We start from the raw sequence: 22946 nt of genomic DNA on the forward strand, positions 1-22946 counted from the left end.
TCGTCTAACTGTACTCCCAGATACTTGTAGGTCTTAACCTGCTCCACACATTCTCCATTACTGATCACTGGCTCCATATGAGGCCTAGATCTCCTAAAGTCCACCACCATCTCCTGAGATTGTGATATTTGTATTCAACATTTAAATTTCTGTGAGTTTATGTATTTAGGAAGATTGAACAGAAATGTTGTGTTTTCCTTTGTATTGTGAACTTACTTCGTTATCTTTCATGTTAAAGTTAGACCTGCAGTGAGACATTTATTGGAAGAAAAGCACACAATTGGAAGCAGAGCGCGACTGAAGACGAGGGAACAGCAGCAAGTTAACCAGCCCGAGGATTGAGAGCATCAACTGGAGCGAACCCTTCTGACTCGGAGATTCCAGTGATTCAGTCAGGAGAAAGTTTGGTGAGTCTCATTTACTCAAACTCTGGTCCTTTAGACATTATATATCTTCACAAAGGAAGGTAGGAAGAATTTGGAGCGAACGTGAATGTGCCCAAAGTACCAGTTAAGCCTCTGTCAGACCCAGTCGCAATCATTCCAGGTCTGGTAATTTGCTTTCAGCAGCTCAGCTCTTCAAAGCCACTCACATTCCGTCATTGTTTACTCATTTCATGGTCTCGTATCTTCTGAAGTAACTTTTGGTCTGATCTTCGTGATGTAGTGATTGCAGAAATGTGGAACTACCATGAACTGCGGTAACAGGTCATTGACTTCTCTTTCTATTGCAAGCTGCAATGATGTACTTACCTTCGAGTATATTGTCGTGCAGCCCGTTGCGGAGACCAAACCCCTTTGAAGCATTTCTCGCAACACTTCATTTCCTTCAGTCCTAGAATGACGTCCATTGGGAGCATAAATAAGGAGAAATTTAATTAACCAGAGTGGCGAATGTGTACAATTCGTTGCCGCAGGTGGCTGTGAAGATCAAGTATTTGGGTGTATTTCAAGAAGAGTTTGGTAGATTCTCTTTTCGTCAAGACATGAAAGGATACTGGCCTTGTCGAGGGAAGCGGCCTTCTCGAGGGAAGCGGCCCTATCCAGGGGAGCGGCCCTGTCGAGGGAAGCGGCCCTGTCGAGGGAAGCGGCCTTGTCGAGGGAAGTGGCCCTGTCGAGGGAAGCGGCCCTGTCGAGGAGAGCGACCCTGTCGAGGGAAGCGGCCTTGTCGAGGGAAGTGGCCGTGTCGAGGGAAGCGGCCCTGTCGAGGGAAGTGGCCCTGTCGAGGGGAGCGGCCCTGTCGAGGGAAGTGGCCCTGTCGAGGGAAGCGGCCCTGTCGAGGAGAGCGACCCTGTCGAGGGAAGCGGCCTTGTCGAGGGAAGTGGCCGTGTCGAGGGAAGCGGCCCTGTCGAGGGAAGTGGCCCTGTCGAGGGGAGCGGCCCTGTCGAGGGAAGTGGCCCTATCGAGGGAAGTGGCCCTGTCGAGGGAAGAGGCCCTGTCGAGGGAAGCGGCCTTGTCGAGGGAAGCGGCCGTATCGAGGGAAGCGGCCCTGTTGAGGGAAGCGGCCTTGTTGAGGGAAGTGGCCCTATCGAGGGAAGTGGCCCTGTCGAGGGAAGTGGCCCTGTCGAGGGGACCGGCTCTATCGAGGGGAGCGACCCTGTCGAGGGAAGTGCGAGTCTTTGGCTTGAGACCCTTCGGCGAGGAGGCTGAGGGAGGAGACTATACCACAGTTGGAGAGGGTAAGAGGCGGTGAAGAGATGACAGGTAAACTGATTCAGTGTGATGTTTGCCTGATGTGGGAGGTCAGGGACAATGATGGTGCCACCGGCTGCTACAACTGTGTGTGTCCAGGTTCAGCTCCTGAAGGACAGTGTTGGGGCACTCGAGAGGCAACTGGATGACCTCAGTTTCATCCGGGAAAACGAGGGTTTTCTGGACAGGACCTACAGTGAGATTGTTACACCGAAGATACCGGAGGAGAGAAGGGCGGGGGGCGACGATGAGAAAGGGATGGATGCTTGAAGTACTGGAGACCCCGGAGGATGTGTCTCTTGAAAGCAGGTTCACCCTCTTGGAAGCTGTCGGGACAGAAGATACTGCCATTCTGAGAGGCGGACAGGTCTGCGAGTCGAAAACTGGCACTGAAGCAAAGCAGATGAGACAGACGACAGGCAGAGCCGTGGTAGTAGGGGACTCCATAGTGAGAGGAACAGAAAGGGGTTTCTGCGGCAACAGGCGGGATTTAAGGATGGTATGTTGCCTCCCTGGAGCCAGGATCCAGGACATCACGGATCGATTGCAGGGAATCCTCAAGGTTGAAAGTGAACAGCCAGATGTGGTAGTGCCTGTCGGCACAAATGACATCGGGAAGCAGAGGAAAGAAATTCTGCAGTGTGACTTCAGAGAACTCGGAAGGAGGCTGAAAAGTAGGACCTCCAGGGAGGTTATCTCCGGTTTGCTTCCAGTTCCTCGTGCTGCTGAGGGCAGGAACGGGGAGATATGGGATCTGAATGTGTGGCTGAGAGCTGGTGCGGTAAGCAGGGTTTTAGATTCTTAGACCACTGGGATCTGTTTTGGGGTAAGGATGAATTGTACAAAAGAGACGGGTTGCACTTTAACAGGCGGGGGACCAGCATTTTCGCAGGCAGGTTTGCCACTGCTACACGGGTGTGTTTGAACTAATAAATGGGGGGCGTGGAGGAGACGAACTGGAAATATAAGGATAGAGTCAAAGGGAAAGACAGAATAAGAAGTTAAGAAAGACAACAGATTTAAAGGGGCAGAAAGCTCAAGAAGGGATCGTATGAGGAAAGCTCAGTATGGCCAAGTGCAATAGCGACTGATGTGAGAGGCGAGGGGGGTAATTGATTGAAAGTATTATATATGAACGCATGAAGTATAAGAAATAAAGTGGATGAGCTTGAAGCTCAGTTGGAAGTTGGTAAGTATGATGTTGTAGGAATAACAGACATAGCTGCAAAATGACCAGCGCTGGGAAATGAATATTCAAGGTTATATGCCCTATCGAAAGGGCAGACAGGTGGGTGGAGGGGCTTTGCTGCTGTGGAATGAAATTCAGTCCCTTGAGAGGGGTGACATAGAATCAAGAGATGTAGCGTCAGTATGGATAGAACTGCGGAATTGTAAGGACAAAAAGACCCTAATGGGAGTTATCTACAGGTCCCCAAATAGTAACCTAGATATAGGGTGCAAGTTGAAGCAAGAGTTAAAATTAGCATGTTGCAAAGGTAATACTACGGTTGTAATGGGGGATTTGAATATAAAGGTAGATTGGAAAAATCAGGTTGGTACTGGACCCCAAGAAAGGGAGTGCCTCCGAGATGGATTCTTAGAACAGCTTGTACTGCAGCCTACTAGGGAGAAGGCAATTCTGGATCTAGTATTGTGTAATGAACTGGATTTGATAAGGGAACTCGAGGTAAAGGAACCATTAGGAGGTAGCGACCATAATATGATAAGTTTTAATCTACAATTTGAGAGGGAGAACTGAAAATCGGAAGTGTCAGTATTGCAATTGAACAAAGGGGACTATGGAACCATGAGGGAGGCGCTAGCCAAAGTTGACTGGAAGGATACCCTCGCAGAGATGAAAGTGGATCAACAACGGCAGGTATTTCTGGGAATAGTAAAGAAGGTGCAGGATCATTTCATTCCAAAGAGGAAGAAAGATTTTCAGGGGAGTAGGGACGACAGTGGCTGACAAGGGAAGTCAAGGACAGTATAAAAATAAAGGAGAAGAAGTATAACATAGCAAGGATGAGCGGGAAGACAGAGGATTGGGGAACTTTTAAAGAGCAACCGAAGATTACTAAAACGGCAATAGGGGGAGAAAAGATGAGTTACGAAGGTAAGCTAGCCAAGAATATAAATGAGGATAGTAAAAGCTTCTTTAGTTGTGTGAAGAGGAAAAAAAAACATATTTAAGAACAAACTTGGGCCCTTCAAGGCAGAAACGGGTGAATTTATTATGGGGAACAAGGAAATGGCAGACGAGTTGAGCAGGTGCTTTGGATCTGTCTTCACTAGGGAGGACATAGACAATCTCCCAAATGTAATAGTGGCCAGAGGACCTAGGGTAACGGAGGAACTGAAGATAATTCACATTCGGCAGAAAATGGTGATGGTAGACTGATAGGATTGAAGGCTGATAAATTTCCAGGGCCTGATTGTCTGCATCCCAGGGTAGTTACGGAGGTGGCACTAGAAATCGTGAACGCAATGGTAATCATTTTCCAATGCTCTGTAGATTCAGGATCAGTTCCTGAGGATTGGAGGATTGCTAATATTATCCCACTTTTTAAGAAAGGAGGGAGAAAACAGGGAATTATAGACCAGTTAGCCCGACATCAGTGGTGGCGAAGATGCTGGAGTCAATCATAAAAGATGAAATAACGGTACATTCGTATAGAAGTAACAGGATTGGTCCGAGTCAGCATGGATTTACGAAGGGGAAATCATGATTGACTAATCTTCTGGAATTTTTTGAGAATGTAACTATTAAAATGGACAAGAGAGAGCCAGTGGATGTAGTGTAGCTGGACTTTCAGAAAGCCTTTAATAAGGTCCAACATAGGAGATTAGTGGGTAAATTTAGAGCACATGGTATTGGGGGTAGGGTACTGACATAAATAGAAAATTGGTTGGCAGACAGGCAACAAAAAGTAGGGATTAACGGGTCCTTTTCAGAAATGAAGGGATTAAAAGTAGCATTAGCAAATTTGCAGATGACACAAAGCTGGGTGGCAATGTCAGATATGAGGAGGATGTTAGGATAATTGGGCAGATGCATGGCAGATGCAGTTTAATGTGGATAAATGTGAGGTTATCCACTTTGGCGGCAAGAACAGGAAGTCAGATAACTGTATGAATGCTGTCAAGTTAGGAAATGGGGAAGTACAACGGGATCTAGGTGTCCTTGCTCATCAGTCACTGAAAGTAAACATGCAGGTACAGCAGGCAGTGAACAAAGCAAATGGCATGTTGGCCTTCTTAACAAAGGGAGCTGAGTATAGGAGTAAAGAGGTCCTTCTGCAGTTGTACAGGGCCCTCGTGAGACCACACCTAGAGTATTGTGTTCAGCTTTGGTCTCCAAATTTGAGGAAGGACATTCTTGCTACTGAAGGAGTGCAGCATAAGTTCAATAGGTCGATTCCCGGGTTGGGAGGGACTGTCATATGTTGAAAGATTGCAACGACTGGGCTTGTATACACTGGAATTTAGAAGGACGAGAGGGGATCTGATTGAAACATATAAGATTATTAAGGGTTTGGACACGCTAGGGGCAAGAAACATGTTACCGATGTTGGGGGAGCCCAGAACCAGAGGCCACAGTTTAAGAATAAGGGGTAGACCATTTATAACAGAGTTGAGGAAAAACTTCTTCATCCAGAGAGTTGTGCATCTATGGAATGCTCTGCCTCAGAAGGCAGTGGAGGCCAATTCTCTGGATGCTTTCAAGAAAGAGTTAGATAGAGCTCTTAAAGATAGCGGAGTCAAGGAATATGGGTGAAAGCAGGAACAGGTTAATGATTGTGGATGATCAGCCACGATCATATTGAATGGCAGTGCTGGCTCGAAGGGCCGAACGGCCTACTCCTGCACCTATTGTCTATTGTCTATAAAACTGCACCGTTAAGCACCAGCAAACATTCCACTCTCAAAATCACTAAGATTACATTTCATCTCCATGGTGATGTTTGTTGGAGACAGAACGTACCCTTTACTAAGGAACAGGATAGGGAGAGAACCGCTAATAAATCTGTAGGTTTAGTTAATGATTATTACCAGGAGCTGACTGAATATTAATCAGTGCGTGTTCATTACCGAGAGAACCCGTAGCACAGCCTCACTGGGACAGAGTGGTAACGGAACCTAGAGCCGCGGTACAAGGTAAGACGCTCTATATCCTGAAATATAAACATCATAAGGACAGTTAGCCTCTTTTATGAACACTTGAATGAGATCGATAACGTTTTGTGTTGATCGATATTAGAACTGTAGAGAATCGCTTTTGAAAGAATTAATAACTCTCTTCATCTAGTTGAATGCATCGACTTCCTGTGCATGTCCCGGGGAGAACCGGTGCAGTTGACAAGTGTTATTGGAATCGCCGCACTTTCAACCCGGCTCCGAATCATCAGCAAAGGCTCGGGAGGTGCGAGCTTCCCGCATCTCGGAACTGTCTCCGGGCTACTGCTCGCAGTAAAAGGAAGCCGATCCGTCCACACTCGGGGCTTTACCGATCCCCGACAGAGGGAACTGAGGATTCGTTTTCTTATTTCCTCACTGGCGGGATCGACACTATCTGTCCATCCTAGACGGCATTTCGGTTGGTGGTCAAAAGCATGGAACCACCCACACTGGAGATTACAGCCGGGGCGGGGGGTGGTCGTGGGGGGAGTCGGTGTAAGGAGTTGATGGTTCCATTATATAGTCGGTTGGTGAGAACTGTTGTGGATCACCGCCTGCAGTGTTGTTTCCCTTTTGTCAGATAAGAGTGGGTAGGTGGGAAACCAAAAGAAGGTTCAGCAGACAGGTATCTGCCCCCATGAGTTTTTCTCTGATTTCGATCCGTCAGAGTCTCGTTAGTGTGGCCGTTCACCAGTGGCATCTCCTTTAGCTAAGCCGTTCTTCCGTGGTGAGCCCGCCAATCCCAGGCAAGGGAAAGGACGCACGCGAGCCCCAGCGGCTGTCGCTATTAAACGCTGTCACGGGATTCCTAGCGTTTCTCCTGGTGCGTCTAAAGGGGTTGATCCCCAGACCCTCTTTTATCCTTACTCACGGGGTCTCAGAAGTCAATCAGGTTGGGATGATGCAATCCCTCAACCAGACCACTCTGGTCGTCCCCTGAGAGCTTCAATGAATAGTACAGTACTCAATACACAATTCCGTCTCCAAGAGACAATGGCCGTTATCCGTGGCTTTGTCTCGCTGAGGCCAGGACACATTCCAAAACCTTGTGGATTCTCTCTCATTTCCTGGGTCCCCAGACCCGAATTAATAGCGATCATGCGATTCTCAAATAGGAGGGGGCGACTTTGTACCCTTCGGCCCCTCAGAGTTGTGGCACATTCGTAACAGTGTAGATCCCGCCAGCGAAGGAATAAACAAAGCGAATCCTCGGTTCCTTCGGTCAGCGATCAGTAAAGCCCCGGGTGTGGAGAGGCCGGCCTCCTGCTGGAAACAGTATCCCGCGGACAGTTCCGAACATCTGGAAGCTAGCTCCTTCCTAGCCTTTGCTGTTCATTCGCAACTGCATTGAAAGTGCGACGTTTCCATTAACACTTCCAACTACACCAGGTTCCCGCAGGGCATTCACAGGAAGTTGATCTAATTAGTCGAAGGGAATTATTATTTCTTTCAAAAGCGATTCACCTACAGTTCTATTGTTGAATACACCAATACGTTCTCAGTCTCATTTAAGTGTTCACAGAAGTGGCTAACTGCCTTTATGATGTTTATATTTCAGTATATACTGCTTCTTACCGTGTACCGCGGCTCCAGGTTCAGTTACCACCCTGTCCCAGTGAGGCTGTGTTACGGGTTCTGTAAGTAATGAACACACCCTGGTTAATGTTCAGTCAGCTCCTGGTGATAATCATTAACTATACTCAGAGCTTTATCAGCGGGTCTCTCCGACTCCTAGTCCTTGGAACAGGGTACGTTCGGTCTCTCAGAAACACCAGCATGGGGATGAAATGTGCTCTCAGTGACTTAGGACGTGGAATGTTTGTTAATGCTAGACGGCGCAGTTTATAACATCGCGGAAACTGCTGATTTCCTGGGATTGTCACCTTCAACAGTCTCAGTTTGTGGAGAACAGCACAGAAAAAAAGTAAGGCTGCGGCAGTTCCGTGAGCAAAGACTCCTTATGAATGAGAGAGATGGAAGGGAAAAGGCCAGACTGATTCTATATGTCAGGAAGACGACAGTATCTCAAATAACCACGCTACAACAATAGCGTGCAGAGAGGCATCACTGAACGTGTAACATGTCGAAGACTGGACTGGGCGGGTTACAGCTGTAGAAGACCACGGATATACAGTCAGCGGCCACATTATTAGGTACAGGAGGTGAAATGTACTTCAGAAAGTTTTATTTCAGATAGTCTTAAGATGCACTCTATCTTTGCGCAAGGTAGCACAAAAAACATACAGAGAGAAAAAAATAAACAAGTGCCGAGCTCTTCATTCTGTTTCCAGTGAATCTGAGCACTGAATTCTCTGGGTCCAGACAGTGAGTGAGTACACCCTGCGGAACGTTCAGTTGAGATCACGCTCAGCAACCCGGACCTCACACTAATCAGGATGTAACTCCACACCCCACTCCCTAGTGCTTGAACTGAAGGACACGAAACCTCAGTCAGGCAAATGGTTGTATTGTGTTGTTCGGTACCGGCTTACAATTGTACTTCGGTGCACCGTGACAAAGATTACATACAGAATCTCTTTCCAATTCAGTCTGCTCCAGGGATCCTGTTTCCTTTCGGTTGGTCTGATCGAATTAATTTATTGTTTAGTTCTGGATCAATTTATTCTCCGACTGAAAAATCCAGTGACAGCTGAGGGCAAAGTTCAATATGGGTTTATTGGAGAGACACACCAGCAGGACGGACTCTATCAACTCTGGTTGGGAATATATTTCCTTGTGAACAGTGGACAGTCGCTTTCACCAGATGTGACTGTACCCCATCTGCTGCAGCTGCACTGATATCAGAGTCGGACCGTTTATAAAGCAATCTTCAATATTTGTCCACAATGGGGCCATTACAATGATGGGCAAGGCAGCAGCTATGTGGAGATTGCAAACTGGACATAGCCACAGCCAAAAGAGTACAACATATTTCACCATCAGATTAGTGTTCACTTACTGGAAATAAATAACCTTATCAATCGGATGACTTTCATGACTACCGGGTCTATTTACATTACTCCCGTCGGTGTGTTACTCCGCTATCACCATTACTTTACAAATACCTGAGCTGTTTAAAGAAGAGGACGTGCTGGCGCTATTAAGGATAGTGGATAAGTCTCCGGGACCTGACAGGATATTTCCCCGGACTTTGAGGGAAGTTAGTGTAGAAATAGCAGGGGCTCTGACGGAAATATTCCAAATGTCATTATAAACGGGGATGGTGCTGGAGGAATTGCGTATTGCTCGTGTGGTTCCATTGTTTAAAAAGGGTTCTAAGAGTAAACCTAGCAATTCTAGGCCTGTAGTTATGACGTCAATGATGGGTAAATTAATGGAAAGTATTCTTAGAGATGGTATATATAAATATCTGGATAGACTGGGTCTGGTTAGGAACAGTCAACATGGACTGGTGCGTAGAAGGACATGTTTGACAGATCTTATTGAATTTAAAAAAAAATATTTATTACATTTTTAGAAATTTACAAAGAATAAATGTGGTGATAAAATAGTAAGAAAAAGAAAAATAATATTAACACTCCCCCCTACCCTGAACCCTCCCCCACCCTTAACCCTTGTCTAAAGAAAGAAAGAAGCGAAAGATTGCTTGGATACCGGAGGATCCCCACATGCTCCATGAAGTTCAAAATAATTTTAATATTTATTTTTACTTTCCCCAATTACTTTATAATTTTATCTTCAAAGGATCTATGTATTTAATCCTATCTTTTGTAGGTATGGGAGCCAAATTTTCAAAAATATATCATATTCATTTCTTAGATTGTATGTAATTTTTTCAAGTGGAATTCAACTATGTATTTCATTATTCCAACGATCCATAGTTAAATATAAATCAGATTTCCAAGTAATTGCCAATGCAATTTTTATAATTTTTTTCTGATACTTATTCAATTTAAGTTTCGGTATTGTCCCTTCAATGTCTCCTAATAAAAATAATACTGGACTATGTGGGAGTTGTACTCCAGTAATTTGTTCCAATAAAAGTCTTAGATTTATCCAAAATGGTTGAGTTGTAAAACAAGACCAAGTAGAATGTAAAAAAGTACCAATTTCTTGATTACACCGAAAACGTTGGTCAGACATATTTGAATTTAATCTATCTATTTTCTGTGGTTATATATAATTGATGTAAAAATTATATTGTATTAATCTAAGTCGAACATTTACTGTATTTAACATACTATCAGAACATAATCTTGACCAGCTTTTTCCATCAATTTTAACATCCAAATCAGATTCCCATTTTTGTCTTGATTTATGAATTACTGATTTAATTGTCTGTTTTTGAATCAAATTGTACATACAAGATGTAATTTTTTAAATTTTTACTTTTTGAATTAATATTTCTATTTCACTAGGTTTTGGCATCAACATTGTTTGACCCAGCTTTTCTCGTAAATAAGCCTTCAATTGAAAATAACAAAAAAGAGTGTTCTTTGATATTTTATATTTATTTTTTTTAATTGATCAAACGACATCAATGTACCTCCTTCAAAACAATCACCTATATATTTAATCCCCTTTTGGAACCAATTATATAAAAGTTTATTATCCATTGTAAAAGGAATAAGCCTATTTTGAATTAAAGTTCTTTTTGCTAATAAAGATTTCTTTATCTCATCGTCCATATTTACCTTATTCCATAAATCAATCAAGTATCTTAATATAGGAGATTCTTTTTATTTCCCATATCCATTTGGATTCCCATTTATATATAAAATCTTCTGGTATGTTTTCTCCTATCTTATCTAATTCTATTCTAATCCATGCTGGTTTTTCTTCATCAAAAAAAGACGCAATAAATCTAAGTTGATTTGCTTTATAATAATTCATAAAATTTGGAATTTGTAACACTACTAAATCAAATTTACATGTCAATTTTTCTAATGATATTCTTGACATCTTTCCTTTCCAAAGAAATTTCATTACATATTTATTCAGTTCTTGAAAAACTTCTGAGGTAATTGTATTGGTAAAGTTTGGAATAAATATTGCAATCTAGGAAATATATTCATTTTTACAGCATTAACTCTACCTATTAATGTTATTGGTAACATCATCCATTTATCAAGATCCTCTTTTATTTTTTTTTAATAATGGCAAATAATTTTGTTCATATAAATTTTTTACATCATTATCATCTCTAATACCTAAATATTTTATCCCATTTATTGACCATCGAAATTGAGTTACTAATCGACATTGATTATAATTTCCTTTGGTAAGGGGTAAAATTTCACTTTTATCACAATTTACTTTATACCCTGATCCTTTCCCATATTCTTCCAATCTATAAGATAATCTTTGCAAAGATTGCAATGGGTTTGTTAAATAAATCAAAACATCATCAGCAAATAAATTAATCTTATATTCTTCTTGATTAACTCTAAAGCCCCCAATGTCTGAATCTGTTCTAATTAATTCAGCTAATGGTTCTATTGCCAATACAAATAAAGCAGGTGATAATGGGCAGCCTTGTCCAGTTGACCTCGTTAAGCAAAATGGTGTTGAAATCTGACCATTTGTAACTACTTTAGCTTGAGGATTAGTATTTAAGGTTTTAATCCATTGTATAAAAGATTTTCCTAACTCATATTTTTTCAAAACCTTAAATAAAAAATCCCATTCCAATCTATCAGATGCTTTTTCTGCATCCAAAGCATCTGCCACACTCATTTCCTCTCTTTTTTGTGCCAAAAGAATTATACTAAGTAACCGGCTTATATTATCCATTGATTGTCTGTTTTTAATAAAACCTGTTTGATCCATATGTATTAATTTTGGTAAATGTTTAGATATTCTGTTAGATAACATTTTTGCTATTATTTTATAATCTGTATTCAACAAAGAAATAGACCTATATGATGTTGGCTTTAAAGGATCTCAATCTTTTTTTGGCAAAACAGTTATAGTCGCTGTTAAAAAAAGATTGTGGGAATTTATGCATCCTTTCCACTAGATATACTTCGATAAAAGGAGGAATTAATCAATCTTTAAGTTTTTTTTTATAAAATTCAGGAGGAAAACCATCTTCTCCTGGGGATTTATTACTCTGAAGTGATCCTAAAGCTTCTTCAACCTCTTTTAATGTAAAGGGCATATCTAATCCTTTCTGTTCTTCCAAATTTAATTTTGGAAGGGTTATTTGTGATAAAAATGTATCTATCTCAGCAATCTTATTTTGTGATTCTGATTGATACAGTATAATTTTTTTTAAAAGTTTCATTAATTTCTAAAGGTTTATAAGTAACCTTATTTACACTTGTTCTAATTGCATTTATTGTTTTAGAAGCCTGTTCTGTTTTCAACTGCCAAGCAAGAATCTTATGTGACCTTTCGCCTAATTCATAATATTTCTGTTTAGTTCTCATAATTACTTTTTCTGTACGATATGACTGAAGTGTATTATATTGTAGTTTTTTTATTAACAAGTTGTCTTCGTTTTTCTTCCGTCATATATCTTTGAGATTCTTTTTCTAACTTTATGATATCTTTTTCTAATTGATCTATTTCTGCCAAATATTCCTTCATAATTTTAGATGTATAATTTATAATCTGACCGCTTAAATATGCTTTCATTGCTTCCCATAATACAATTTTATCCTCAACTGAATGTAAATTTGTATTAAAAAAATTGAATCTGTTTTTTCATAAAATCACAAAAATCTTGACGTTTAAATAAAATTGAATTAAATCTCCATCTATAGATCGATTCCTCCTTATCCATCATTATCATTGTCATTATCAAGGGGGAATGATCTGACAGTATTCATGCTTTATATTCCACACTTTACACTCTCTGGAATATTTTTTGATAATAAAAAAAACAATCCTTGAGTAAGTTTTACGTCTATTTGAATAAAATGAATAACCTCTTTCTCTTGGATTAATTTTTCTCCATATATCAATCAGGTTTAAATCTTTCATTAATGATAAAGATAGTTTTATTACTTTTGATTTTGTAGCAACTTTAGTTGACCTATCCAAAACTGGATCTAAACAAAAATTAAAATCTCCACCTATTAATATTTTATCATGTGCATCAGCCAAGTTCAAAAAAACTTCTTGTATGAATTTTACATCATTTTCATTTGGTGCATGAATGTTCATAAAAGTCCATAATTCTGAAAAAAATTGACAATGTATAATCACATATCTCCCCACAGAATCAATTACTACATTTTGTATTTTAATTGGTAAAGATTTATTAACGAAAATTGCAACTCCTCTCGATTTTGAATTAAATAAAGCTCCAAGACATTTCAAACCCAATCTCTCTTTAATTTCTTATGTTCTGTTTCTGTTAAATGTGTTTCTTGTAAAAAAGCTATATCGCCTTTCATTTTCTTAATATATGTTAAAACTCTTTTTCTTTTCACAGGTCCATTAAGTCCATTAACATTAAAACTTTAAATAATTAAGTAAATTAATCATTCACAATACCTTGGGAACTCTTTAAAATTCTCCATGTTACTATGACTCTCTCCCCAACCATCCAGGCAAAAAAGAAGAAAAATAGAGGAAAGGTAACTAATATATAAGAAAAAATCCCAAAATACCCCCCCACTAATGTTGCGAATAAAAAGAACACAACATTACCCCCCCCCCCCCCATTTTACGGGTCATGGCAATCGCCATGATTGTACACGTGAAACTCGCAGCCATCGATCAGGAGCTCCTCCACCTCCCCCGCAAAAAAAAAAGAAAATATATTAGTGAAGAAAAAAAAATAATTAATGTCTCTACTCCCAATTAATACTCAACTATTTTTTTTCCTTATAAATGTCTGTCAAGTCCAACCTTTTTTCAGTCTTCATCATTAGTCCACTTCATACCTATAATTCTTTACTCCTCTTCGTGGACATCAGGTAAATCTTGTACAAATTTCTCTGCTTTCTGGTAGTCAACGAAAAAGCTTCTTTCTTCATTATCAAGGAAAATGACCAATTTATAGCCCTTTTCCCATAAAGATTTTTTCACTGGATTAAATTCCTTCCGCCTCTTCAGAAGATCGTAACTTATGTCTCGATTAAAAAAAAATCTTTTCCCTTCTATTATCAATGGCCCATTTCTCTTTTTAGCACCTTGAGTAGCTGCCTTCAAGATAATTTCTTTATCTTGGTACCTCAAGCATTTTATCAAAATTGATCTTGGATTTTGATCTTGCTGAGGTCTTGGTCTTGCCAAAATTTTCGGAATCCATTCTTGAAAGAATTTTATTGGATTTTCTCCCTCTGTACCTTCCATAAGACCAACAATTTTGATATTATTTCGTCTACTTGAGTCTTCAAGCGCATCTATTTTTTCCAACATCCGTTTTTTTATTGTTCAGGCAAGATTATTGTCTTCTATCTTATCTATTCTTTCAGTATTTTCTTCCAATTTTACTTCCATTTCTTTAACATTATTATCCATCTTCTTTTGTTTTTCCACCACATTATCGAGTGTATTCTGCATCCATCTTATAGCTTTTAATTTATTCATGATATATATCAGGATATCTTTTATGACTCCTTTAATCTCCATTTTCTTTTCCTCTTCATCTTCCTCTGAATTTCCCAAAGAGTCTGACTCCACTTCCGATATAATTCCAGTTTCCCTTCCAGCCGTAGTTGGGATTTGTAGTTTTGTTACTTTTGCTGATATCTGTTCATGCATACTTGTTTCTTCGCGCATCCATTGTTCTTGCCGTTTCTTTTAGAGACCGCCGACATTGCTGCAACTTCCTGTCCCGCATCATCAGAAGTGCCATGCACTTCGCCGTGAGGAGATCCAACTTGAGTCCGAGGCTTCGCCGGTACGGTTAGGCCTTTTTCCCCGCCGATTTGCGCAGTCTTCGAAGTAGTAGCTTTCTTCTGTTTCGGTTTAGGAGCCATATCAAAAGATAATTCTGAGTTATTTATAAATAGTTTCTAGTAGATACTTGTTAACTCTTCTTCATTTAAACCTTATTTCATTACTTTTTACGAGGGAGCTGGATTCCCAACGTCTTGATCCTACGTCATCACGCGACGTCCCCAGATCTTATGGAATTTTTGAAGAGGTTACGAGGAAAGTTGACGAGGGTAAAGCAGTGGATGTTGTCTATATGGAGTTCACTAAGGCCTTTGACAAGGTTCTACATGGATGGTTAGTTAGGAAGGTTCAATCGTTAGGTATTAATATTGAAGTAGAAAAATGGATTCAACAGTGGCTGGATGGGAGATGCCAGAAAGTAGTGGTGGATAACTGTTTGTCAGGTTGGAGGCCAGTGACTAGTGGTGTGCCGCAGGGATCTGTACTGGGTCCAGTGTTGTTTGTCATACACATTAATGATCTGGATGATGGGGTGGTAAATTGGATTAGTAAGTATGCTGATGATACTAAGATAGGTGGCGTTGTGGATAATGACGCAGGTTTTCAAGGCTTACAGAGAGATTTAGGCCAGTTAGAAGAGTAGACTGAAAGATGGCAGATGGTGTTAAAGACTGATAAGTGTGAGGTGCTACATTTTGGTAGGACTATTCAAAATAGGACAATCATGTTGAATGGTAGGGCATTGAGGAATGCAGAAGAACAGGGTGATCTAGGAATAATGGTGCATAGTTCCCTGAAGGTGGAATCTCGTGGATCGGGTGGTGAAGAAAGCTTCTGGTATGCTGGCTTTTATAAATAAGAGCATTGAGTATACGACTTGGGGTGTAATATTAAAATTGTACCAGGCATTGCTGAGGCCAAATTTGGAGTATTGTGTACAGTTCTGGTCACCGAACTATAGGAAAGAGGTCAACAAAATAGAGTACAGAGAAGATTTACTAGAATGTTACCTGGGTTTCAGCACCTAAGTTACAGAGAAAGGTTGAACAAGTTAGATCTTTATTCTTTGGAGTGTAGAAGGTTGAATGAGGACTTGATAGGGGTATTTCAAATTATGAGGGGGATAGACAGAGTTGACGTGGATAGGCGTGTTTCCATTGAGAGTAGTGGAGATTCAAACAAGAGGACATGAGTTGAGAGTTAGTGGGTAAAAGTTTAGGGGTAACACGAGGGGGAACTTCTTTACTCGGAGAGTAGTAGCTGTTTGGAACAAGGTTGCAGTAGAAGTGGTAGAGGCAGGTTCAATATTGTCATTTAAAAAAAAAATTAGATAGGAACATGGACAGGAAAGGAATGGGGGGTTATGGGTTGAGAGCAGATCGGTGGGACTACGTGAGTGTAAGCATTCGACACGGACTAGAAGGGCTGAGATGGCCTGTCTCCGTGCTCTAATTGTTATATGGTTATATGTGAGGTGGTGGATATTCAGATGAAGTAGAACTTGTACATTGAATGGCAAGGCACTGACAAGTCAGTTCACTGAAAGGCAGGATGGTGAAAAAAAGCGTTCAGCATGCTTGCCTTCATCAGTTATGGTGTAGAGTTTAGGAGCGGGGGATTATTTGCAGTTATGTAATTTGTTGTTGAGACCACTTTTGGAATATTATCTACAATTTTGCTTACCCTGTTATAGGAAGGACGCTGTCAAGTTGGAGAGGGTGCAGAAGAAATTTACGAGGATGTTTTTTGACTAGAGGGCCTGGGTTAAAGTGAGGCTGGCCATGCTGGACCTTTATTCCTTAGAGAATGGGAGGTGACCTCAGAAGTTTAAAATCATAAGGGGTATTGATAAGGTGGATTGTCATTATTGAAGAGTTGGAGAGCACAAAATGAGAGGTCACAGTTGGAGGAGAGGAGGGGAAAAATTGAGAAGAGACCTTGGGGATAACCTCTGTACACGGAGGACAGTGAGTACCCGGAAGAAGCTACCAGAGGAAGTGGTTGAAGTGGGTTCAACTCCAACATTTAACCGGCATTTGGACAGGTACATGGAAGGGAGAGGCTTGGAGAGTTATGGGCCAAACTAGACAACTGGGACTATCAGGGAGGATGCTGTGGTTGGTATGGACCAGTTGAGCCGAAGGGCCTGTTTAGATCGCATTACTCTAGGATTCCATAATTCTACAGTGACACAAGTTGCATCTCTGTGCAAATAGTTTTACTTGTACACATCGTTCTGCTATCAGTCACTGGCGTCTTTTCAGGGCTCCTGGCATCCAAGGCTTTACTCATACACATTGTGGATCATGCTAACTATCTGCCCTGTTCTGCTATCAGTTATCTGTGCTTTCTCTGGGCTCCTGGAGTCCAAGGTTCACTGCTCTTCATGAAGCGTAAATTCCTGCCATAGGTGATGCTGGTGCCGTTTTCCTTTAATAGATATGGGCCTGCGATGGCTTCGCTGTCTTGTCACAATTGCTTACTACTGAATATCTGAGTCGAATTAGCCTTGCCTTTGGGACTAGTTATGCCTTAGTTGCAGCCTTTCATAAAGTGGCTTGACCAATGGATGGCAGGGTGGGTGGGCCACTGCTAATTTAACTTTGAATACAATTCTCTGGTTAAAATAGAAGCAAAAAGCCAAGGTCCTTGAGTATACTTCTCTTTGTTTCTCCTATTGTAGGTTTACATAGACCTGGTTGAAATGCCATGAAAATCAAATGTTTTCAATAGCTATGCTAACACGTTACCTTCCCTGCACTGCCATCTATTCAGTTACTAATCAATGGTCAATAATACATCATCTTCCATAGTATCAGTAACCTGTGAACTCAACCTGAATGGTGAGCGAGCTGGGACCTTCCTCTTTAGAGCAAAGGTGGGGGTGGGAGGTGGGGAGAGGTGATTTGATAGAGGCGTTTCGGCTGGTAAGAGGCATAGGTAGAATGGAGAGCCAACAGCATTTTCCCAGGGTAGAAATGACTAATATGAGGGGGCATAATGTTATGGTGATTAGAGAAAAGTATAGGGGTTTTTCAGAAGTAGTATTTAAAAAAAAAAAGAAAATGGTGGCTGTATGGAATGCACAGCCTGGGTAGTGATAAGGGTAGATGCATCAGTGAGATTTAAGAGGCTTTTAGATAAACACATGGATGAAAGAAAAATGGACAGCTGTTTGAGAGAGTAGGGATCAATTGATCTTGGAGCAGATTAAAAGTTCGGTGCAACATCATGGGCCAAAATGTCTGCATTGTGCTATATTGCTCTATGTCTCAGTTCAGTTTAAGCCCCGGGAGGAGTGATGAGACCTGTGAAGCGAGGTGGAATAAACCCTTTGGAATCATATACCTTTAAGGCCCAGAAAAAAACTATGCGATTTTCAGTTTAATGACAGAGATGGTATCCTATAGGTAGATTTCTTTTTCTGCTGGGATGGAATGCTTCAGGTTAATTAAACTTTCAACAGTGTGTAGGGCCTTCCCTATTCCTTACCTTATCACCATTTTGAGGTCAATATTACAAAGCATTAGTGAAACTCATTACAGTTTAAACTTCCCATTCTTCTCAAGCATCATGTAAATGTAAAGTTTTCTTTGAATTAATCCATATTGTTTTCTCTATTTCAGGTGAAAGATGCGTAGACGTCGGCGATTCAATGAGAAAGTATTGCTGGGTGTTTTGCTTACTCTGGGATTGTTCTTCGTGTTCTGGGATAATGACCAACGTCGAGAGACTGATGATCTTGCAGAAACCTTTCATCGCAATGACCTGCCCAAGGTTGTTACTGCTGATGCAACTAAATCAGTGCTCAAGCCAAAGTGCCACGCGAACACGACATTGTTGCACCTGTCCTCATTTGATCAAGAGAAAGAGCACATAAAAAACTTCTTGATGTATAAACACTGTCGAGAATTTGACATGATTCTAAATGCCCCAGACAAATGTGGTGGTCGAGAAGGATCTCAGAATGTCTTCCTGCTCCTGGTGATCAAATCTCACCCTTTCAACCAGGATCGGCGGGAAGTGGTAAGGAAGACCTGGGGCAAAGAACGCGAATTCAATGGGGTCCTAATTAAGAGAGTCTTTATCTCTGGTGTCTCTCCTGACCAAAAGGAAAGGAGGAAATTGAATCAGCTTTTAGCCATGGAAAACAGAGAACACAGAGATGTCTTACAATGGAATTTCTTGGATACCTTTTTCAACCTCACCCTCAAACAATACAAGTTGCTGCAGTGGGTCAGTGAATTTTGCCCCAGAGCTAAATTCATCTTCAATGGAGATGATGATGTCTTTGCCAACACCGATAACATGGTTGATTATTTGCTAGGCATGAAGGTTCACCAACACCTGTTTGTGGGCCATCTCGTTTATGGGTTTGGGCCCAATCGCCAGAAGTCGAGCAAGTATTATGTGCCAGAAATAGTGACCACCATCAAGTCGTACCCACCATATGTTAGTGGAGCGGGCATACTTATGTCTGTGTATACAGCTCACATCATTTACCAGATAGCCCAAGACCTTGAACTATACCCCATTGATGATGTCTTTTGGGGGATGTGTCTGGCCAAGACTGGACTAGCCCCACGCTCCCATAGCGGATTCAGGACAGCTGGAGTCAGGGTTCCTTCAACCCAAGATGACTCTTTCAATCCTTGCTATTACCGTGAGTTGCTGCTAGTGCACCGTTTTCGGCCTTTCGAACTGCTATTGATGTGGGATGCAGTGCATGATGCCAATCTGAAATGTGCTCATGCTGCCCAGAAGTCTGCATCCACGAAAAGGACCGCATGAGTCATGAGAGAATGTAACAACTGTTGGAATGTAATACAGTTTGTAAACATGTGTTAATCAGTTGTTTATGCAATGTAAGAAGGTTAATTCCGAAATTATATTGGAGTGTACATTAATTCATAGAGTTGGTGCCTTTCTACATTCTACAAATATTTGTAAAGCTGTCAGGTGTCATCACTCAGCCTAATTCTTACTGCACCCATAATGACATTACAATATTGACAGGAGCACCACAATTTAAGTCAATTGTAAAGTTATTCCAAGTGAGCAGTCCTTGTTGCATTGCGTACAGATAGGTACAGCATCTTCACTTGGGGCATTTGTATAATAAGCCACCAATAACATTTGTAGTTACATTTATATCTGTGTATTTTTTTCTTGCCGTTTCTTACATGTCCCTTGCAAAATGTGAAAGAGACAAATGCATTTCTTGGACTGGAACTGTGAGAACAACAAAGAATCTGGATCTAAAATTGTCTCAGGGTTGGAGGAATAGAGAAACTTATGGTCATCACTTCTGTACTCAAATGTCAGTCTGCGTTGTGTCTCTGTAACTACATATCAAATAGAAGCACACACGCAGGAGATGGCTTTAACTGGTGCATTCACATTGCAGAGAGGGAAAGAGATCAATGAACATGTGGGGACAACAGATCAATATGCATACATAGGCAGCAGTCCATATGTAGTGCGAAGGGGAGTGGCATCAGATTTGGCAGGTGTCTTGTCTAGGACAATGTACTCGGTTGCCAGTGTCATGTTGCTGTCATTGACATGGCCATCACTGAGAGGTACTTCCGGTAGCTTTGACTAGTGGCCAACCTGGACATCGGAGATCTGGAGAGGAGGGAACTTCAATAAGGCTCATTGTCCGAGGGGCAGCTCACGGCAGTGCAATAGAGCAATCGGTGACCAATCAACTAGTGGCCAATCGGCATTTGGGATTGATTAGTAAGAGCAAATTAAAGGAAGGTTGGACAAACCCAGTGGCCGTCGTCTGAGTAGAAACATAGAAAACCTACAGCACAATATGGGCCCCTCGGCCCACAGAGCCGTGCCGAACATGTCCCTACCTTAGACCTACCTAGGCTTTACCCATAGCCCTCTTTTTCTAAGCTCCATGTAACCATCCAGGATTCTCTTAACAGACCGTATCGTTTCCGCCTCCACCACCGTCGCCAGCAGCACATTCCACGAACTCACCTCGCTCTGTGTAAAAAAAAACTTACCCGTGATCTCCTCTGTACCTACTTCCAAGCACCTTAAACTATGCCCTCTCATGCCAGCTATTTCAGCCCTGGGGAAAGCCTCTGACTGTCCACACGATAAATGCCTCTCATTATCTTGTACACCTCTATCAGGCGACCTCTCATCCTCCATCGCTCCAAGGAGAAGAAGGCCGAGTTCACTCAACCTATTCTCATAAGGCATGCTCCCCAATTCAGACAACATCCTTGTAAATCTCCTCTGCACCCTTTCTATGGTTTCCATGTCCTTCCTGTAGTGAGGCAACTATAATTGAGCACAGTACTCCAAGTGGGATCCGACCAGGGTCCTATATAGCTGCAACATTGCCTCTCAGCTCTTAAACTCAATCCCACAATTGGTGAAGGCCAATGCACTATATGCCATCTTAACCACAGAGTCAACCTGTGTAGCAGCTTTGTGTGTTCTGGGGACTCGGACCCCAAGATCCCTCTGATCCTCCGCACTGTCAAAAGTTTTGCCTTTAATGCCATATTCTGCCATCATAGCGTAGGGACTGCGGTCTGCAGTCAGGTACTCAGGATCACTCAGCATAATGTTGCACGAACATTATTAGCAAAACACTCCGACACAAGACGGGTTTCATTTTGTTACAGACAGAAATGCCAGTTTGGTACTACAAGTAAACTGCATTTCCACATTGGTGGAGAAGTGTGCTGACACCCCTCGCTATCTGTAAAAACTGTGACGAGATGCTAAGGTGTATTCAATATGGACTGTGCCTTTAAAAAGAGAGAGAGTTGGTGTACACCGATTCAGAGAGAGAGAGCACCGAGCAGCTCGTGAGTCGCCATGGTTACGGAAGGGCGGGGCTATATAATGGGCAGCTGGCGTTCAACATGTTTGGGATATATACAAGGTCAGCTATATTTTCAGACAGACACACAGACACACGGAAGGCACGGACAGAAATGCAGAAGAAATAGACACTGGATGAGCTTTCAATGCCCACGAAAGGCTGGGTTTTGATCGCAGTGTGGGAAAGGGGTGACCGGTGGAATGTTATCGGTGTGGTTAACCTTTGACAGCTTTACTGCGTGAAGGCGGTACTCTTTTGTGTGATCACAAAACTTTAACACGACTTCGGAAGGCGACGGAAAGATCGACGACATCAGCTTACTTGGAAAACAAATCACCTCTCTCTCTCTCTCTCAACAAATCACCTCTCTCTCTCTCTCTCTCTCTCTCTCTCTCTCTCTCTCTCTCTCTCTCTCTCTCTCTCTCTCTCCCTCTCTCTCCCCCTCTCTCTCTCTCTCTCTCTCTCTCTCTCTCTCTCTCTCTCTCTCTCTCTCTCTCTCTCTCTCTCTCTCTCTCTCTCTCTCTCTCTCTCTCCCTCTCTCTCTCCTCAATTCTACTCAGCTTAATATCACGAACTGAACTGAAAAAATGCGGTTTTATATTTACACACTTACATTTGCATAAACTCTGCTAACCTGTTTGATTTATCAGGTTTTATATTACGAGATTACGTAGATACTATTGAACAGTGTTTTATTTGTAACAATACCAGACTCCAGGTGTGTTCCATTTATGCTGGTTCTTTTAACCCGTTACGGGGTACGTAACAAAACCGTTCCAACCCCTACATCACACCGCATTTCTGTAAACCCCTTCGACCCTACAGCACTCGGCATCTCTAGAAAACCTCCATCATCCGCCCTGGTGCATTCAGACGACAGCCGACCCGAGAAAGCTACCGTCGTGTCAGATTGCATGGCTCATTAAACATTGTTGACCAAAAGAAACTACAGACTGATCAAGGACAGGGAAGCAGACAAACCAGTTCTCTCTGTTCTCCCCTATTTTGTGGGCTATGAACTGATTCTTGCACTGGAATAATTTAATCAGAGGAACTGAATGTGGACACAGGAAGCTTCAGGTAATGATCTGCTAAACCTGAGTCCATTCTCAAACAAGTCGCCATTTGTTATGTGAAGGGAGTGAACTCTGAACTGATTCTTGACTCTGGGACAATCTAATCAGAGCAATAAACCTGAGACCATGCTCAGAAGAGTAGCTACTTGTTAAGAAAAGTGTTTTGAACCCATTTTCCAGCTGGTCCAGATTCCGTTTCATGCTCCGGTACCCATCGTCACTGTCGACTACACCCGCAATGTTGCTGTCAGCGACAGTGTGTAAATCTACGTGGTTTTAGTAGAAATAATAAAATATACTTGTTGGTAAATACAGATTCTCTGTATC

The 22946-nt window shown here is 41.8% G+C and overlaps 1 pseudogene; it reads left to right on the plus strand.

The window, feature by feature from the left end:
- The first annotated feature begins 18320 nt into the window (after positions 1-18320).
- LOC140723238 (N-acetyllactosaminide beta-1,3-N-acetylglucosaminyltransferase 3 pseudogene) lies at positions 18321-19478 on the plus strand (annotated as a pseudogene).
- The last annotated feature ends 3468 nt before the right edge of the window (positions 19479-22946 follow it).

Source organism: Hemitrygon akajei, unplaced genomic scaffold (genome assembly GCF_048418815.1).
Source record: "Hemitrygon akajei unplaced genomic scaffold, sHemAka1.3 Scf000105, whole genome shotgun sequence".
Classification (NCBI taxonomy): Eukaryota; Metazoa; Chordata; class Chondrichthyes; order Myliobatiformes; family Dasyatidae; genus Hemitrygon; species Hemitrygon akajei.